Here is a 14,050-nt window from a genome sequence, read left to right as displayed (position 1 = left end):
ACTTTTTAACAAGCAACATGCATATCTCTGTTACACATATGCACTGGAAGTTTGTTTGTAGGAGCTACTGTTCTTTTACAATTCCACCGAGAGTGGCGATAGGTGAAATGTTACAACCTGCCCCATATGCGGGGTTAGTTGTAACACTCATCCCAACGGCTGTTTTTAATTAAATGAATTCAATAAATGTATCTGAATGTGTATGATAGAATAGGATCTGACTATTTATGATACATAAGTCCTGAACTAACAACAGACGTGTGTCGAAAATTGACTTTATTTTCTATACGGAGAAATAACATGAGAAATATGCGCCAATGGAAGCAAAGAGTCTAACCAAGGTCAATCCTGCCAAGAAAAGCCCTCAAACCTGAAAACACATGAGGCAAAATGCAAAACATCACAAAAACTAACTAAACTAACACTAATACGCGCATATTTTTGTATTGCAACATCATTGTACAGTATGAGTGGCTTAGTTGTAACAGCGCGTTACAACTAACCCCGCTGGGTCACGTTTGTTATAAGATAAGCTAGCTCCTGCTATGAGTTGGCTATATGTTTCAAAACGGTGTTCATTTTTAGCCTACAAGACGGTTATTAACATGATAGAAGATTGAAGTCAGTGAGCTGCACCCACAACTCAGTAATGTTAAGACAAGTACCACCTAGACATTTAAGTTGATGTCTTCAAAAGGCGTTTTGCTGCAGATCTACGTGGAAACACGTCCATACTGACTGAAAATTTGTGGAACACCGTCTCATAGTAATGTGATTAACTGACCAATAGCATGCCTCGATCAACCCCCTGCAAATAGGGGAAAAGTCTGTGTTACATTTAACCCCGCGTTACTTTGTGCCCCGCGCTCCCCTACTTTAAAAAAAAAGTGCCTTCCCAGATAGCAAAGGGGCGTTGAGGGGCGTTGAATCCACGTTTGTTTGAAGCGGCGGAGGTTGATTCAACGTGGATTCAACGCCCCTGTGCTATCAGGGTTTGAACCAAAAAACGGGACATTTAGTGTCCCGGGAAAGATTATCAATTTTCCGGGACAGACATTAAAAAAAGAGAACAATGTAGCTATTTATTTATAATTCTAAAAAGCTATAACTCAAAGTGTATACAAGTACAAACTACATAGCTTATGTTCTCAAGAGCCTTTAAACCCCAAACAAAGTTTATTATTGTATACAAAAATACATGGGTACAGCTATGTCAACAAAGTATGTTTTGTAAAATGTTGAAGTTGAGTAATGTATGCTTAGCCTCGACATTAAAAGCAGTAAGTTCATTAGTTCATTACGCTAAAGCAACATCATATTCACTTCCTAACAGAAGATCTCCGTAAAGGTTAATATTCCCCAGCAGTAGGTGAAAACAACATGTTAATGGTGGTATGGTTTACACAAACGGTTCAACATACCTGCCAACACTCCTGTTTTTCCTGGATTTCTCCTGTATTTTAGCACCCCTCGGAGCTCCATTGTGTTATTTCTCCTGTAATTACCAAAATGAAACAGACTGTGCACACAGGAAAGCTACATTTTCAGTTATCCAGTTATTGCTTAAAACAAGAAATCAAGTTTAGGAACTGTGTTCTTCAACTGTGGTTTACTATCCTAAATAGCCTAATCTAGGTTTGCAAACGGTGATAAGGACTCCAGGTCCTGTAGTATGTCGATTCATTTGAATCTACCCATTGAATGTTAACCTGTCATGTTGATTCGACTGGATGGCTCTCACGGCTAAAACGTCATAAACTGCTGTCACCTCAGGCGGTATCTAGGCTGCGACTGGGTGTGGCGCTAGACAGCTGACATAACGTAATACGCTGTCTAGGATTACATAATCCATGATGGTTTTTGTTGTCAGGCTTTTGTAATGCACTCTGCTGCCTCCCCTAGTCAGATGATGGAACTATTGCTGCAAACATTGCTGCATTGACTTTCCTCAACATTTCTTTAGATTTATACAGTATGTACACACCTACAAACAGGGTTCCCACAGGTCATGGGATTTCTGGAATATCATGGAATTTTGGAAAGTCTATTCCAGACATGGATAGTCAATGAATTTTATAATTTTGGGGACAAAGTCATGGAATATCAGGGAATTTTGTTGTAGCAGTTTTAAAATGTACTTGGCAAATACATTCACACATATATCCACTCAGAATTGGTGTATATCTGGTTATTAGCTTTACTGCTTGTGTGAGTAGTTGTGGTTAGCCCAACTTTTTTATATAATGTCCATTTATTCATCTCTCGTTCTAAAAAATAAAAGATTCTTGAATGCTACGTGACTGTTATGAAGTATTTGGTTGGTATATAGTACCCTTCATTATATAGGTCATGGAAATTCAGGGGGGTTTTGTCAGGGAAAGGTCATGGTATTTTACATTTCACTTGGAGTGGGAACCCTGTACAAACTTCCATGTAGGCTACTTTAGGAGTTAAATATTAGTAGTCTTTGGCCCCCTGCAGGTTTGTAGTGGGACTGCAGGGGATTCATCACGTGTGCACTAAAGTGAATGTTTTTTTTTACAATCTGTGTATGACATGCTCCAGGGTTAAAAACAGATTCATAAGTTAAATGTGATATAATATTTAGAAAGTGATATACTTTTGGAAAATGATTAATGAACAGTGTTTCACGCAAGGTGTCAAGGTTGAATGGCCTGATTATCAGTGGCAGATTGTCAAGACTGTTGTGAGTAAAAGTGAAGTGAGTTCTTTAGTCAGGGAGTCTGTCAACAAATCATGTATAACAAGAAAGGAAGGCCTACTTTCACTCGATCACTCATTTGGTTCCAAAAGTCACTTGAGGTTGAAACTTTATCAACCCATAAATCTTCTTCAACAGAGTAAATAGAAGAGAGACAAATGTACATAGGCCTACTCTATTAGTTATTTTGTAACTGAGGTGTTAAGGCTATATAATGTATGCCATTATATTTACAATTTTGAGATTCCTGGCCCGTACAGCCCCATCACCTGCCTATGACAACTCTGCCCGGATTCCTGGCCCGTCTGCCGACCCACCACATGCCCCTTGACAACTCCCTTCCCCTGGACAATTCCAACGCCGGACTATTTGCACTTTCTGTCACTAAATCATGATTAATGCATTATCATACCGGATACGTACTGTAATCATCCCACCTCTTGTAACTTTCACCTCAGGTCCTTTAAACACCATGTCCTATTCTTCACACCTGACTATCATATCATATCATTTTTCTCTGATTGCCTACATTCTGTAAAGCGCCATGATACATGTGTAATGTTTTGGCGCTCTATAAGCACAATAAATTGTATAATTGTATGTATAATCTATAGTAAGATGACAACAATATGTAACCTTTTCATGTCATTGAGTGACACTGCCTGAGCCAGCTTGCTAAGCAGGAGTGGCTCTTCATGCACTCTGCTAAGTTAGGGCAATGAAAGCTTATGTTGAAGCTCGTACGTCCACCAAGACGTTCCTTAGGCATTCCTGAGGCGTTCCATAGGCATTCCTGAGCCGTTCCTGAGTCGTTCCTAAGGCATTCCTGAGGCGTTCCTGAGGCATTCCAGAGGCATTCCTGAGTCGTTCCTAAGGCATTCCTGAGGCGTTCCTGAGGCATTCCAGAGGCATTCCAGGCAAGAGGCTGAGGCATATTCACAGATGCACTATATTGCCTCCAGGTCAGTCACATGACTTTATTGGTATAATGGTCTCGAGATAGGTAGAAGGATGATATCATTCATAGTAAGACCGTGGTGACGGTCATTGTTCGGTCTCATAGAGAACCGATGAGAAGAATTGTTTTACAAACTGTGTATTGCATGTCAGGGTTAAAAGCAGATTCATACATTGTCACTGAGGTGTTTAGGTTATATAATGGAATTAGAAGTGAATTTACAACAATTCATCCTTCTTATCATCGAGTGACACTGCCTTTAGTATGGCCATAAATTGTTTTATTACAGGGGACTAAAGAAACACACACTGTAATACAACAATATATAGTGCACACAACACTTTGACCCCATAAAAGGCATAGACAACACATGCACATTCTACATGTTACATATAATTCATACACAATTCAGTGCTTATAATAACGGAGAGAGTGATCTATTTAGACCTACTTCCTGATTCCACTCAGCAACATGTCACATGTATCTGCATGACATTACTGTTTATCAGACTTTGCTGCCAGAGGTGGCCTTCCACTAAACCACACTCTGTGTCTGACAGTCTCTGGGTGTGGTTTAGTGGAAGGCCACTTGTGACATGTTGCTGAGTGGAATCAAGAAGTAGTTCTAAATAGATTTTGTCAGCAAGTGTGAACAGGACAGGAACTTGTGGGAGAGGAGTGTAATGAAAAAGCAGCGCCCTCTTCTAAAGGCTCCTCTGCCATACGCATCATATTGCTTAATTATTCTATTGTAATAAATCCACACAAACACAATTTTTTTTATCAACATTGAGGACCCGAGTTTGGCGGTGGAGCAGGAAGCAGTAACTACATCAAGGCGGGGACTCTGAAATAGGCGTGGCCTGGATTTGAATAAACCACATGCATCCAGCTTTAAATTCTGATCTAGCTATCAGCAAATAAAAAAACATCCCTTCATCGTAAGAATGGGACATTCTGCCATCCTGTGAAAAACTAAGTAGGACAGTAGGCTATAGCCAAAATTCCTAGGCGACATTGGCAATATTGGCGATATAGCCATCAGACATTAACCCGTCAAGGCAGGGTGACCAAAACAGTATAAATATGTTGTTGTATTATTAAAGTAACGTGTTGTGTTGAATTGATATTTGGATTTCAGAGAGGTTTCACATTATTATTCAATGCATTATCAACATATACAGTATGAAGCAAGGCAGACAAAACAAACTCCCTATGTATTAAAACTTGCCGTGTTGTCAGTTAATTAATCCAGTTTATTTTTGGTCTTTCCAATTAATACGCCATACGAAGATAGAATACTATAATAGTACACCTATCATAGTTATCAGATATTCCTTAGCTCATTTTTGGCATCATCACAGGGTAGCCTATCCCCTCAGTATTCCATTGGAGATTAAACACAATTCAGCGCAACTTTTATAATTCAATAGCCTATATGTAAATTATGCCATTAGCCTGAGGTCGTCATACTCCATTCTAGTCAGAATATGAGTCTGATACTGCTCCATTGGGATGTGATTATGAGGCGTGTTTCAACTGGTACAGGGGGTGAATCCTGTAGGAAGAACACCTGAATTTAACCTTCACAATTGCCTTAACATTGTTTTCTGGTCGTTTTTTTTTAAAGTTATTGCACTGTCAATATCTTTTACAACAGACGGGATGGCGAAATCTAAATGTCTACCTTTTAGCAACAGCGTTTTTGTTGGGGAAAACCAGGATGAATGAAACACTTTGTAATTAAAAGTAATTTACAAAGACATTGCATCACACTAAAGGCTAATATTTTGTCACTAGCACCCTACATCTGTCCTCTGTCGAACTCAAACACAGCTGCATTTTCAGCTCTGAACAAATTCAGGTTCATACTAAATATCCATATTTATTCAGTTTTTCTGTAATATATTCTGTTAATACACTGCATATATCTATATTGTTCTACTATTGGCATGGGGTACTATCCATAAGACCATCTCTCAATGCAAATCAAACCAGCTATTAGGCTAACTGAAATAAAACCATGCCAATCTCTAGTTATGGTGAAGGGTATGTGATGATGTGGGGCTATTTTAAATCCAGAAGTAGTTCTAAATAGATTTTGGGTATGTGATGATGTGGGGCTATTTTAAATCAAGAAGTAGTTCTAAATAGATTTTGTCAGCAAGTGTGAACAGGACAAAGACCAAGGGAAATTTATCAGGATGCATAGTATCCTGGATCCATGAAATAACTGGCTTTTAAAAATAGAAATCTGCCTGTCTCTATGGGAATTTAACATAGGGGTATGTACACTTATGAGCCCCTGTATTTTATGGAAGAACATTTATTTATTTACAATACATTATTTATTCACAAAGAAAATTGGTGTCATTAAAGGTTGGCTATTTCCTATTTGTTTTAATTAAGGCATTAGATCAATTTCCAAAAGAAGATTTTTTTTATTCCTCTTTGTGAAGAGTAAAATTACGAGTTGGAGAACAGAAATCAGGAAAGCATCAGTTTCCATCTAAACCTTCTGTTATAGAGAGACCCATTCAAAGTTGGTGCTGCTTCTTGAAAGTGAATAGTTATAAAGTATACGTTCACATACATACATGCACAAACAAACATACACACATAAACAGTCATATTAACATAACTCTATGCTTATTTGCACAATTGTCCAATATGGGGATAGTAAGTGGTCTAGAAGATCTTAATCATGTATGATTTATTTAGTGGTGTAATCATAGCATGATTGGTGGGAGTGTAAAGGACCACTTTGGAGTTTTAATATCTGCTGTTGATCTAATGAAATAAGTATGGGTTGGTTTATTAGTAAAATATGTTTGTAAATGTGTGTAACTTAATCTAAATTAATTCTATATTTCGTATGTGCCTTTAATGTTATTTGTATGTGATTGACCGGAAATTCTGTGCACCTGTAATGTTGAGATTTGTCCCTTTGGTGGCACCGTAGTTTGCACAAGGGAAGATGAGCTTTTAAATGGTAGCTGGCGGGTGTGAGTAGTACGCAGCTGTGTTTGGGCCTACAGGATTTTATCAGATTTCGTTTCACTCATGAACTTAAATGACTTGACGCCCGTTTCATGACGGAAGAAAGGACTATCATATATTTTGCATTCCTTGGTGAGCACAGCGAGGTACGTTTCATTCATGGTTATTTAGGAAATGTTTGCACATATGTATGGTCTATTTTGCTGTGTAATTAATGTGTCGCTCTAAATGTTTGTTCACGTAATGATGTTTTGTAGCCGTGAAAGCAAGTGTGTGATGTTTGTATGTATGTTTTCAATACAGTTTTCACGGTGCTAAGGTGACGATGATGGATTAAAAGTTGAACGAATGCTGGTTTGGCGAACTAAATAAAGAACACCTTATGCATCAGTCGAGACTCTCTTTTTGGATCCAAGGGCTGCTACACTCTTTTTAGTCAGCTTTAGCATGTGTATGTACAGGGTATGTAAACTTATGAGCACAACTGTATATCTTTTGTCCTGTCTATGCACCACCTTCTTTGTATATCACATTGCACTTTTCTGCTTTTTTGCACTTCTGGTTAGACACAAACTGCATTTTGTTGTTTCTGTACTTGTAATCTAATGTAATGTATCTAACATGTATAAGATAGGGCCTTGTGTGCAGGGTTGTGTGCTGTCTGTATTCAATCTGCCAAGAACAAGAATGCAAGAACACATTGCCATTGGCTGTGAGTCTGTTTCATCCAGAGCTAATACAATCTAAGACAGTGCTAATGTAATTCAAAGTATTCAGATGTTACTCATCGTAAGTAAAAAGGGACAAAAACATGCTGTAGATTGCCAGAGAAGTCACATGACCTTAAACCTGGTGAAAGTGTTGTGAAAGCAACATGTGGTAGATGCTTCAGGGAGGAGGTGACATTTCTACACATTACCAACAACAACTGTAATGCTAACTGTTGCTGTGGCAATTGTTCGAGTGTACTGAGCTGGCCGTGTTTTCTCCTGACCTCTGAACACAAAGCTCTCTCTGATTCTCTTAACAGTGCTTGCCTCATGTGACCAGTAAGACAACCCTGAAAAACCCTTAAACTCTTCTGCGCTTGTGCACTTTCAACATTCTCTCAATCCCAGTCTGCAGGTTGTTTGACAACAACTCATATCTGAAGCAGGCTAATGAAAGGAAGAAAAAAGGGACAAAACACGCAGTAAATGGCCAGGGAAGTCACATGACTGCTGAAGTGTTGTGAAAGCACCATGTGGGAGATGCTTCAGGGAGGAGGGGACATTTCTACTGTACACATTACAAAATGTGGCTACAGTTGGCTAATCTCTCTGTCCATATGGATGTGGTGTATTAGCAACACCCGATGATGAAAGAGTTATTTACAACACCAGTGCCCTCCCTTGTAATTACTGTAAGTGCATGCGGTACTTACTATCAACCGAGCTGGCAGTCGAGACATCAAGAGTAGATCAAGTGTCTATTCACATGTTAAGTTCCTTTATGTGACTCTAACAGAAGCCTTTCCTAATGACAAGCCTGCACACACACACACACACACACACACACACACACACACACACTGATGCGCAAGCAGGTTCAGACCAAAAGCAATAACATTAGGTGACGGTGACCACATTCACTAAAACTGATAAAAATGTAATTATCATATTATTTCAATTGTTATGAGTAAAGTATCACTGATACATAAATATGAAGTTTATGAAGCCATAAAGTCATTATGCAGCACACACTGCAGCCAGCAGCCAGACCAATGGATACCTTGTCTTAGCTGAATTACTGAAGCTAAGCAGGTGTGGGCCTGGTTAGTACTTGGATGGGAGACCTCCTTGGAAAACTAGGTTGCTGCTGGAAGTGGTGTTGGTGGGTGGTCAGTAGGTGGCACTCTTCCCTCTGGCCAAAAAAAAAGATCAATCCCAATGCCCCAGTGCTGTGACGGGGACACTGCACTGTAGGAGATGCCGTCCTTTGGATGAGACGTTAAACCGAGGTCCTGACTCACTGTGGTCATTAAAGATCCCATGGCACTTATCGTAAAGAGTAGGGGGTTCCCCGGTGTCCTGGCTAAATTCCCAATTCAATCTGGCCCCCCATCCCCCACTGTAATTGGCTCATTCACTCCCTCACTCTCCACCTCAAGCTGGTGTGTGGTGAGTGTTCTGGCGCATAATGGCTGCTGTGCATCACCCAGGTGGGTGGTAGTTACTAGTGAGGTCCCCCCATCCATGTGTTGTAAAGCGACCTTGGGTACCATGAAAGGCGCTATATAAGTTGAAGGTATTATTATTATTATATTTCATAAAAGGAGACAACTGTTAACCTTATTCTCCAACATGGCTGAGGAACAGGACAGCTTTTGGCATCCATCTCATCTTACTGTACATTCCTTTCTACAGGTATGAAGATGAGGGTGGGGTTGTCATCTATGTCCTTTGACCTCCCCTAACGGCGGGAAAGTGTAAACACACACACACACACTGTGCAAGAGCACCTTTGGTATGCAGGTGGAAAACATGATGTTGAGGTGAAAAACATGGCGCTGATTCACAGGTGTGAATCATTCAGACCAAAATAGCGGCAGCAGTCTGAGGGCTGCAACCCACACTGCTCTCCCTCCTGTACCTACTGTCTGGTGGCAGCCAATCAAACACCACAAGCACTGGTTCATGCATCCGAGGGCACACACACATCCACTCACTTGATTTATGTGTGTGCATGTATCTTTATGTGTGTGTTTGTGTGTGTTCATGAGTGCGTGTGTGTGTGTGCATGCGTAGTGTACACTAAATGTACACAAACAGTATATACATATATATATATAGTGTGTGTGTGTGTGTGTGTGTGTGGCAGGGGTGGGGTGGGGGCTTTATGGATCCTGCCTTCTGTGCAGATCTGGCCACAAGTCCTCGTCAACATCGCAGCAGATGTCCTCTTGGGCTGGGCAACGGGGAAAAAAACACCTGGTGTGCCATATGCACCCTTGAACTGACCCTGGTGTGCCATATGCACCCTTGAACTGACCCCACCTCAATGTCTGCATGCCCCTTCCATTGCTTGCAAAAGATGCATGCAGGTATGAGGTTGGTGGTCATATAGTTTTCATTGACCCACTGAAAATAATTTTTCGCTAGGTTTTAGAAATCTTGAGCAAAGGGGCAAATACAGAACTGTACACGGGTACTCAATGTAAAAGTACACACTTGAACAGGTACACAATAATTCACCTGAAGTCTATTTATGGTGCTAAGCCTCAGACTGATTGGTGTTCAGTTTCCTCTGTAAGTGTTCAGGTATGTGTGTGAGTTTTACCAATTACCAGATGTGCTTGCATTTTGAGTAGAAGTGTTTTCACAATGATAACAGGAGATTTCACTTTTGAACAAAGTGTCAAATGTAAGAAATTGTGTGTAGTGTTTCACAATAAGTGTGTTGCAGAATTGCAAACAATGTGCAAAGCAGATAATGTGTTTAAGCTATGGTTACACAGTGTTCATGCTACAAGAAGTTTAGGTATTGAGGCTTTGGTCTAAGCATTTGTTTTTAGTGTGTAAGCAATAGGCAAAAATTGTAATTCTCATAAGTGTGGGTGAAAAAAAACTTAGACAAGAAAAAGTGGCATGACACTAGAAGAAGCAGGTACGCTCAACTCCATAAATAAAACACAGATGTTGGGTGCATAAAAGAAAACTATAAAGATGAACAGAGAAATGCATTCTCGATGTGCTTGGAGAGGTCAGAGCCGGTAGAATTGGCTAAACTCTCTCTATACGGCTCTGGACGAATTGTGTGTTTTGCACTAACCGCCCTGCTGAAAAAAAACAGCCTGACCAGCTTAAGGTGGTTTGCTGGTTGACCAGCTTGTTTGACCAGCTTGTTTGACCACTATGATGACATCGAGCATCAGGCTACACACAGCTGACATGGTGAGAGTGCACGTGAGCAGGACTCCCAAACCTCCTCCCTCCAAACCACCCCCAACAAATCCACTCCGCAGGGTAATGAAAACATGACTATCATGTAAGCAGAATGATTTTTAGGTTTCCTGATTACTACCTTACATGTCATTGTAATAAATGTCTTTACAGCCTATGACAGCTGTTAATTCAACTTTCCACAAGGTGGCGCCCCAAGCCTTTCCTCATTACATTACATTATGTGCACAACTAGAAGCATCCATGCACCTTTGGGGTTAAATATTAGCAGTGTCTGGGGCCCCCTGCAGGTTTGTCATAGGACTGCAGGGATTTATCACGTGCACTGGAGTAAGTTGTTTTACAATCTGTGTATTGTATATCAGGGTTAAAAGCAAATTCATAAGTTATACACAATAAAATATTTAGAAAATTATATAATATCAGTTCTGAAAAGTGTTTTTAGCAAGTTGTCAAGGTTGAATGGCCTGATTATCAGTGTCAGATTGTCAAGACTGCTGTGAGTAAAAGTGAAAGTGGGTTCTTTAGCCATGGAATCTGTCAACAAATCACATATTACAGGAAAGGCCTGTACTTTTGGTTCCAAAGTCACTTGAGGTCAAAGGTTTATCAACCAATAAATCATCTAACAATTGTAAAAAAGAAAAAGAAATTGCGGTAACCTTTTAATGTCATTGAGTGACACTGCCTATATTGTGGCTATAAAATGCTTTATTACAGGAGAAAAGGAAACACATGATATAGTATTATGCACAAGACTTTCACACCATAAAGCATATAGACACATGAACATTCTAGACGTTACATATCAGTGTTCCTAAAAACAGAGAGTGATGAAATGTGCCAGGTCTCAGGGTAAGACAGGGGATGTCCTTGTCCATTCATCAGATGCAGACAGTGATTCTGGCACCAAAGTCTGATAAACAGGAATGGCATGACATGTGACACGTTGCTGAGAGGAATCAGGAAGTAAGTTTATGAAATTGATTTTGTTAGTGAGTGTGAACAGGACAGGAACTTGTGAGGAGGAGGGCAATATACCCTCCACTAAAAGGAACTACCCGTATTTACATTACATTACATTTGGCTGACGCATTTTTAGCCAAAGCGACTAACAACGTGATAAACAGTTTAAGCTTTTTAAAGCAATTCTCTCAAAAATTTCAGGACAATTTAAAAAAGATAGATCAGTGAGTGCTGTTTTTAAACAGTCAAGTGTCAGTTCTAGTCAGGTGGTAAGTGCTAGGATCAGCAAGACTAGTTAGTGTTATGAGAGGAGCTGTTCTCTGAAGAGCTGGGTCTAACGGGAAAAAGGGAAACCAAAGGACGGCCCCTTAGCATCACATCATATTGCTCAATTGTTCTAGTGTAATGAAATGTAAATGCACACAAATATTGAATATTATTTACGGTTTCAATGCTGTTTTATCATTCATGTCTGGATTCATGTGTTTTCCCTGTCTACCAAACATTTCAATATCTGTGTTTTTATCTATTGCCCATCCATACTTCCTGTGGTCTGCCAGTCAGGAAGTCCATAGGATCCAGCTGCACCGGCAGGAACGGATGTTCAAATCCCAAAGCTTCATGATGGGCCTGGATGGCACTGGTGTTCAAATCCCAAAGCTTTATGATGGGCCTGGATTAGCCTCGTGAGACCATCCTGATCTCGCGAGCTTCAGGGTTTCACTCGCAGATCAGTCTGGATACTTTCCGTTAAAGAGAATTTGGAGCAGTTCACCAAACGAACGTCCAATCAGCGTTGGCTTTGAGGCGGGTTGAGGTGTGACGCAACGAACAACATGACGGCATCCACAGAGATGAGCATAGCTATTATATCGCGCAAGTTTTATTCAAATTAGAAAGTATTCCTGGGTAAACTGTGAAGCTATGAGTCTCAGCCATGCATCTGGGAGGAATGAACGACACAGACATCCTCCACGGCTGATTCCAGTTCATAATGGAGGAATATACTTTCTTCAGAAGTGTAGGGCCTACCGTGAAAACTTGATGGGAATTGTCGTTGATTAGGTTCATGTCACATACAAATGGTAAGTTAAAACATCTTAACGTTAGTCACGTTCCCTAACTTAATTGTATGTTAAACGAAGGCATTAGAAGAACACTTTGTTCATCTAATTGGTTGATTTGGCCCGTCGATAACCAAAAAAGGTGGTGATAGACAGATGGTTTATCCAATCATCTATCCAGTATTTCCGCCCCTTCCCAAAAGTTCTTCACTGAAAAGTTCCCAGATGGATATGCGGAGCAAATCCATCTGGCGGAGTCAGGTTAGGCCTGGATGGCACTGGTGTTCAAATCCCAAAGCTTCATGATGGGCCTGGATGGCACTGGTGTTCAAATCCCAAACCTTTATGATGGGCCTGGATGGCACTGGTGTTCAAATCAGAGCTGTGGTTGATGTTTTGGTGAGAGGTGAGTGTGAGCAGTGTCCAGACTATATGCTGCTTCAGCATCTGTGGACCTGTTTTGGTCTGTAGGCAAATTTTTATTTTTTTCTCTTCCATCACTCCATTTCCCTCCTCACTCTCTCTTTTTCTACCTCTTCATCCCTCACCTCCAACCTATATAATGTGATAATACATTATATACATTACACACCTTTAGTGCATTGCACATACAGTATAAGGCAATGGAGAACAATTCACCATTCAAACTGCCTTACAGCTTTCTAGTGCATTTGCCATTATTTCCCACCAGTGATGTATTTAAACACCAAACACTGCACTCTCCCTCCTCTTGTACAATAGGTACAATTACCAGTTGCAATACTCCAAAATCAAATAAGGTCGCACTCCAAGAAATCTTTGTTTTCTTCTTAGTATTTGCTTAAGTAGCGACAGGGGTATTGCCAACCTAGAACCCCTGCTAGCCAGCATTATTCAGGTCAGTGCCATATAATTATATTGCAGTGTTTGCCATTAAAGCCAGATAGTGTTGATCAGAATGAAACTGCACTCTGCACTGCACTTTGATCCTCATAAAGTACGCAGTAAAACTCCAACAGTGCAGAAACCAGGAAAAGACAACAACTCCAACCTTTCTTTACATCGTAACAGTTGTGTGGTTAGTGTGCTCAATTACCACTCATCATAATGCATGTGGCAGGTTGTTTACTAAGGGAAGATTTTATGACTTTCTTATGGATAACCACTGGATGCTCTATGGTCCACTTGGAACAGCCAGGCATGTGTCCTGCCCCCACTGCTCTTCCCACTCTACACCAACAACTACACGTCTAGGGGAGCAGATGGTTTCATTTAACGTTTCAACACAACGGTTATCAGCCTCATCTGGGAAGGTCACAATGGTTCATATCGGCTGATCCTCTAATCTAATGTACTCAAAATAACATGAAGCTGAGAACATTAATATTGACAGCAAAGGATTTGGGAGTCTCTTGGCACT

The 14,050-nt window shown here is 40.4% G+C and overlaps 1 protein-coding gene across 3 annotated transcripts in view; it reads right to left on the bottom strand.

The window, feature by feature from the left end:
- Positions 1–14,050, bottom strand: part of LOC143101384 (tumor necrosis factor receptor superfamily member 14-like) — a 147,428-nt gene that overhangs the window by 17,434 nt on the left and 115,944 nt on the right. Inside the window, exon 1 of one of the 3 annotated variants that reach the window (XM_076264691.1) lies at positions 1,422–1,731. The exons of the other annotated variants lie outside the window; for them this stretch is intronic. The gene's annotated coding sequence lies outside the window, so the exon portion shown is untranslated. Of the gene's footprint in view, positions 1–1,421; positions 1,732–14,050 lie in introns of those variants that run through there. 3 annotated transcript variants of the gene reach the window in all.

Source organism: Alosa pseudoharengus, unplaced genomic scaffold, assembly GCF_046254945.1.
Source record: "Alosa pseudoharengus isolate Yale_2024_CS ecotype anadromous, Long Island Sound unplaced genomic scaffold, YU_APseudo_1.1 YU_APseudo_1.1_scf_34, whole genome shotgun sequence".
NCBI classification, from domain to species: domain Eukaryota; kingdom Metazoa; phylum Chordata; class Actinopteri; order Clupeiformes; family Clupeidae; genus Alosa; species Alosa pseudoharengus.
This window is presented reverse-complemented; position numbering and strand designations above follow the sequence as displayed.